Source organism: Abramis brama (genome assembly GCF_963993115.1).
Source record: "Abramis brama genome assembly, chromosome: 6".
Classification (NCBI taxonomy): Eukaryota; Metazoa; Chordata; class Actinopteri; order Cypriniformes; family Leuciscidae; genus Abramis; species Abramis brama.
In genome coordinates, this window is record NC_139968.1 from 11,511,716 (window position 1) to 11,518,708 (window position 6,993).

At 44.2% G+C, this 6,993-nt stretch overlaps 1 long non-coding RNA gene across 2 annotated transcripts; it reads right to left on the reverse strand.

The window, feature by feature from the left end:
• Nucleotides 1-210: 210 nt before the first annotated feature.
• LOC311084728 lies at nucleotides 211-4,904 on the reverse strand. Of its 2 annotated transcripts, XR_014606577.1 has the most exons (4): nucleotides 3,483-4,904; nucleotides 3,087-3,188; nucleotides 2,708-2,798; nucleotides 211-764 (listed from the first exon to the last, which is right to left on the reverse strand). It is a non-coding gene; the product is annotated as an uncharacterized lncRNA (long non-coding RNA). The 2 variants fall into 2 exon arrangements; XR_014606578.1 differs by having other exon boundaries at nucleotides 3,087-4,904.
• Nucleotides 4,905-6,993: the final 2,089 nt, after the last annotated feature.

The following is a 6,993-nucleotide window of genomic DNA, read 5'->3' on the forward strand; positions in this document are numbered from 1 at the left end:
ATAAGTTAAGTCAACTAAAGTTAAGTTTTCTAAACTACATCCAATAAGTTCAGCCAACTAAATAGTGTTTTGAAACCTGCAGCAGTACCAAATAATTAATTACTACTAGAACATTAATTTGTAAAATACATTTGATTAAAAAAATATATATATATGGAAAATTAACGATCACTGATACAATTTACAATAGTTAAGTCACCTTTATGTATATAGCACTTTTTACAATACAGATTGTATCAAAGCAGCTTTACAGTGATAACATAAATACAACAAAGTTCGTTTCTAGAAGAAAATTGCGTCATCTTCCACCTTAAGTAAGGCAGATCAATAATATTGTTGAATATTAAATGTCCGCAACTAAGCAAGCCAAAAGCCAAGGCAACAGTGGCAAGGAACCAAAACTCCATCAGGTGACATGTCACAGAATGGAGAAAAAAACCTTGGGAGAACCCAGGCTCAGTCGCTCAGTTCTCCTCCGGCCAAAGAACGAACAGTGTATGATTATGATCCAGGCAGCATTACAGATCAGAAGTCAGATTGGATCAGAACATTCAGAATATTTATCCAGTTCCATCTGATTGGAAGTCGGAGTCACGCCGGTATGTAGACGAGTTTGTTGAGGATCAGTGCTGATGGCTGTAGTGTCGATGAGGCCTTCACAGGGCTGATGAGGCTGGCACTTCAGGGATGCGTTGAGGATGGGTCCAGGCGCAGGTCCACCACCTGATCTGGATACGGCCCGGATCCGGCTGACTTCAGTAAACCTTGGAATAAACAGAAAGACTAACATTAGCATAGATGCCATTCTTCTTATGATGTAACGAGTACATCAGGTGTTATATACAATACAATTTTTTTTGCAATGAACTGCAATGAAATTGCAGAAAACAACCTCATGGAAAGGTGTTTTACACCTGTCTCAATGCATGTCTTGTGGATTAATTTGTTAAATAACATTAAACAAGATCAACCCACAGCATTCAATATAGAAACATCCTTTGTTCCAAAAGAAACCGTTTAAACATTGTTAAACACATTAAAGACCTATGAATTGGCTTAAATGCCATTTTAATATCAACTAAGTTACCAATTATTTATGCTCTCAAGCTTCAACAAATTCATCAATTAAACTAAACACTCTAAAATGCCACTCCCACAACATACCGACACATGAAACATCCTGTTCACAACATTCCTTTCAAAAAGAAACTCTGAAAAGCATTAAAGGTGTTGTTCCAACCCCGTAAGACTTTCGTTCATCTTCGGAACACAAATTAAGATATTTTTGATGAAATCTGAGAGCTGGCTCACTCCTTCATAGACTGCTGGGTAATCGATGTCTGCCAGCCCAGAAAAGTTATTAAAAAAATTGTTACAATAGTCCAAGTGACTACAGTGGCTCAACCTTAAGTTTATCAAGCGACGAGAATACTTTTTGTACAAAAAAACCCCCAGACTATTTTCAACTATTCATTTTATTTTGTGTGGGCCTCTGAATGAGCTCACGAGAGCGCCACAACGCATGTGCGAGAAGTGAGAAGATGACGCTCGCGATCATTTGATGGGAAAGTGTGAAAGGTAAGCCATTAATTTTGCGGCACTGGTAAGGCACTTTTACGTTTTCTTCTTGGTTTCTCACGATTTGGACATCCAGGAAATGCACACTTGCATCGTGGCGCTCTCGTGAACTCACGTCAGAGGCCCACATGGAAGAAAATGAAGAGTTGAATAAAGTCATTATTTTTGTTTGTTTTTTGCGCACAAAAAGTATTCTCGTCGCTTGATAAACTTAAGGTTGAGCCACTGTAGTCACTTGGACTATTTTAACAATGTTTGTACTAACTTTTCTGGACCGGCAGAATGAAATTGCCTAGAAGCCTATGGAGAAGTGAGACAGCTCACAGATTTAATCAAAAATATCTTAATTTGTGCTCCAAAGATGAACGAAAGTCTTAATCCGGATTTTCACCAACTGCGGAACGGCTGCGGATCGGCTCCGCTGCGTGTCGGCTCTGTGCTCCATCATCCTTCAATACCCACCAGGTCCGGATTTGTTGCGGAATGGCTGCGGCCATGACTGACAGCTGAGGTCACAAGGACCCACGAGATTCACGTATATGATCGCGCGATATAAGTGCTGAATTGTTGCGGAGCTCTCCAGCATCCGGCAAAAATAGAAGCTCTGCGTATCTGCTCCGGAGGGCTTGCCGTTGGAACGCAGCCGTTCCGCATTCAGTGAAAATACACACATTGACTTTAATGGAAACCTATTGACTCCACCGCCGTTCCGGAGCGGATCCGCAGCCATTCCGCAGTTGGTGGAAATAAGGGGTTATGGGGTTGGAACAACATGAGGATGAGTAATTACTGAATTATTTTACAAGAAATGATTAATGCATGACAGAATTTTCATTTTTGGGTGAACTAACCCTTTAATATTTTTGCTTTCAAATGCCTAAAACTTCAGACTACAGGTTTATAAACGATTCACATGATGAATTTAGGAAGATGGTTGAAATGTGTTCTCAAATTACAAGTGACTCAAACACGCATCACTGAAACATGCAGTGTGTGTCAATCACAACCATTTCCCATAACAAAAAGACAAATTTAAAAGTACAGATATAATAAGTTACTTATTTTACCCACATCAATTCAAATTGATAGTTAATTTTAAGAATTCCCAAAGATTACAGTGAAAACTCACCTGTATCTGGTGCTCTGCAACTGTTATGTAAGTTAGTGACTGAAGTAAAAAATCCGGTTGGTGAACAAGCTTTTAGTCAACTTGACGGAACCTGTGAGTCAACACGAGGAAATACAATGAGATAATCTTCTATGTGCAAAACACTCTGATTCGAAATACACTCAATAATCTTAAATTCGTGACAACATCGTTACTAATTCACCCTATTATCAAGATTCCTTAAAACATGAACATGCGCGACGACATGGCACAAGATCCAAACTCCGAAGAATAGTAATAATGAAAACATCCAAACCACAGACGTATTAATTGTACATCGACCATATCGATTCAATTTGACATTTACTTTTGTAATTCAAAGATTGTGGTCAAAACTTACCTATATCTGGCGCTCTGCAACTGAGTTGAATTTAAGTGACTGAGGTAAAAAATTACGGTTGATGAACAAGCTTTTAGTCAAAGTAACGTTACTTGACTGAACCTGTGAGTCAACACGAGAAAGTACAATGAGCGAATCTTCTATGTGCAGAAATACACTCAATAATCTTAAATTCGTGACAACATCGTGAGTAATTCACCCTATTATCAATATTTCTTAAAACATGAACGAAATGGCGCGAGGCCGGCAAAATCCAAACACTGAATAACTTAGTAGCCTAATAATGAAAACCGTGACATTTCAAACCACAGGCGTATTACTTGATATTTATATCACCCATATCGATTAAATTTGACAGTTACTTTTTTTAATTCAAATATTTTGGTGAAAACTTACCTATACCTGGCGCTCTGCAACTGAGAAACTGAGGTAAAAAAAAAAATCCGGTTTGGTCCGGTTGGTGAACGAGCAGCTTTTAACTTGACTGAAGCTTGAACACAAGTAAAAAAAAAAAAATCAGCGATGTGCAAAAACACTGACTTGAAATGGATAATATAATTCTAAAACGAACTAAAAACTTGCATCCACTTTCACTTACTCTGTATCACTCCTTCTGAAGACACATATGGTCCAACAGGGAAAATCATCCGGTTTCCGCGGGCTTCTCGAAAATTCTCAGAGAGAAAAAAATGATTCACCAAATCATCTTGAGAGGTTCATTTTCATGAATCGCTCAAATCCGCTCGAATCTGACCATGAATAAAAACTGAAACAGCTAGACAAATTTTTTTGTGTAATTTAATTAATTTGTGCTCATTAAATAACAGTAATGTTTTTAATGTAGGCTATCGTTACACACTAAATAAAATTGAAGTTTAGGTTTTAATGCAGTCTACCAGACAGCAAGATATATAGATAAATTAAGTTTAGTTTACTAAGTTTAGTTTACAAAGTAAATTTACTTCTATTAAAGTCATTTATACTTCATTAGAGTATAATTGAAGTAAAACCAGCAGAAAAGGTAACATGTCACAGGTCGGGGTGGAGCGCCAGCGGGCCGCCCACCCCTCCACTTGCGTGCCACCCCTGAGGAGCTGACCGTGGACACAAAGGAAAAGGCAGACACAGACTTCAAAATAAATATACTTTATTAAATAAATAAAAAGTCTCTTAAAAGTCTCTTAAAAGGCAGAGAAGAGGTTACGCATCTCACCAGCGTAGCTGCACACTCACAGGGCTCAGGCAGAGAAGAGGTTACGTATCTCACCAGCATAGCAGCGTAGCTGCACATTCACAGGGCTCAGGCAGAGAAGAGGTTAAGTATCTCATCAGCGTAGCTGCACTCTCACAGGGCTCAGACAGAGCAAAGGTTACGTATCTCACCAGCGTAGCTGCACACTCACAGGGCTCAGGCAGAGAAGAGGTTACGTATCTCACCAGCATAGCAGCGTAGCTGCACATTCACAGGGCTCAGGCAGCGAAGAGGTCACGTATCTCACCAGCGTAGCTGCACACTCACAGGGCTCAGGCAGAGAAGAGGTTACGTATCTCACCAGCGTAGCTGCACTCTCACAGGGCTCAGACAGAGCAAAGGTTACGTATCTCACCAGCGTAGCTGCACACTCACAGGGCTCAGGCAGCGAAGAGGTCACGTATCTCACCAGCGTAGCTGCACACTCACAGGGCTCAGGCAGCGAAGAGGTCACGTATCTCACCAGCGTAGCTGCACTCTCACAGGGCTCAGGCAGCGAAGAGGTCACGTATCTCACCAGCGTAGCTGCACACTCACAGGGCTCAGGCAGCGAAGAGGTCACGTATCTCACCAGCGTAGCTGCGCACTCACAGGGCTCAGACAGAGCAAAGGTTACGTATCTCACCAGCGTAGCTGCACACTCACAGGGCTCAGGCAGCGAAGAGGTCACGTATCTCACCAGCGTAGCTGCACACTCACAGGACTCAGGCAGAGAAGAGGTTAATCGTATTTCACCAGCGTAGCTGTACACTCACAGGACTCAGGCAGAGAAGAGGTTAATAGTATTTCACCAGCGTAGCTGTACACTCACAGGGCTCAGGCAGAGAAGAGATTAATCGTATTTCACCAGCGTAGCTGTACACTCACAGGACTCAGGCAGAGAAGAGGTTAATAGACAGCTGTGACTGCTTGTGAACAGCAGAAACACAATTCCCACACTTGTATATTCACCACACACTGTTCACTCGTGCTCATCTCCACAATAGAACTGCAATTCAACAGACTCAAGGTGCAAACAACGGCTTACACACGCAATCCAGCCGAAATCTTTTGTCTCTGTCCTTCTCTTTCTCTCGCGGCCTCCCGCCGCATCAGCGGCCGCGGCCGCTCACGTGCTGCGCGCCTCACATCTCCTCGTGCCCTCCTCGGGCTTCTCTCTCTGCTCGTGCCTCTCTCCCGCTCGTGCCTCTCTCTCCGCTCGTGCCTCTCTCTCCGCCAAAGTGTCCTTTTATGAGCCCCCCTTCCTCCTCCATGTCCCAATCACCATCCTGTATCCTCTCACACCTGCCGCGAGTTTCCCTCATCAAGCCTCGCCCGCCGCCATGACACTCACGTGAGAACCCGGAACCGTCCTGATGTTTCCGCAGAAGCGCTCCCCGGGGGAAACATTCTCAAAAAAAAGGTTCCCGCCTTCGTCACCCCCGTGACATCCTCCCCCACCAATCCGCTCCACGCCGAAGAAAAGAAAAAAAAGAAAAAAGAAACAGAGCAAAACCAAAAAAAGGGAAAAAAAAAAATATCCATACCGTCGCCATACCTTCGGCCCACGGTCGCTCAACTCAGGGCGGCGCCCTGCCGACTACGCCATTTATGTCACAGGTCGGGGTGGAGCGCCAGCGGGCCCCCCACCCCTCCACTTGCGTGCCACCCCTGAGGAGCTGACCGTGGACACAAAGGAAAAGGCAGACACAGACTTCAAAATAAATATACTTTATTAAATAAATAAAAAGTCTCTTAAAAGTCTCTTCGGCATTCTCTTCAGGGCTCAGGCAGAGAAGAGGTTACGCATCTCACCAGCGTAGCTGCACACTCACAGGGCTCAGGCAGAGAAGAGGATACGTATCTCACCAGCATAGCAGCGTAGCTGCACATTCACAGGGCTCAGGCAGAGAAGAGGTTACGTATCTCATCAGCGTAGCTGCACACTCACAGGGCTCAGGCAGAACAAAGGTTACGTATCTCACCAGCATAGCAGCGTAGCTGCACATTCACAGGGCTCAGGCAGAGAAGAGGTTACGCATCTCATCAGCGTAGCTGCACTCTCACAGGGCTCAGACAGAGCAAAGGTTACGTATCTCACCAGCGTAGCTGCACACTCACAGGGCTCAGGCAGAGAAGAGGTTACGTATCTCACCAGCGTAGCTGCACTCTCACAGGGCTCAGGCAGCGAAGAGGTCACGTATCTCACCAGCGTAGCTGCACACTCACAGGGCTCAGGCAGAGAAGAGGTTACGTATCTCACCAGCATAGCAGCGTAGCTGCACATTCACAGGGCTCAGGCAGAGAAGAGGTTACGTATCTCATCAGCGTAGCTGCACACTCACAGGGCTCAGGCAGAACAAAGGTTACGTATCTCACCAGCATAGCAGCGTAGCTGCACATTCACAGGGCTCAGGCAGAGAAGAGGTTACATATCTCATCAGCGTAGCTGCACACTCACAGGGCTCAGGCAGAGAAGAGGTTACGTATCTCACCAGCATAGCAGCGTAGCTGCACATTCACAGGGCTCAGGCAGAGAAGAGGTTACGTATCTCATCAGCGTAGCTGCACACTCACAGGGCTCAGACAGAGCAAAGGTTATGTATCTCACCAGCGTAGCTGCACACTCACAGGGCTCAGGCAGAGAAGAGGTTAATCGTATTTCACCAGCGTAGC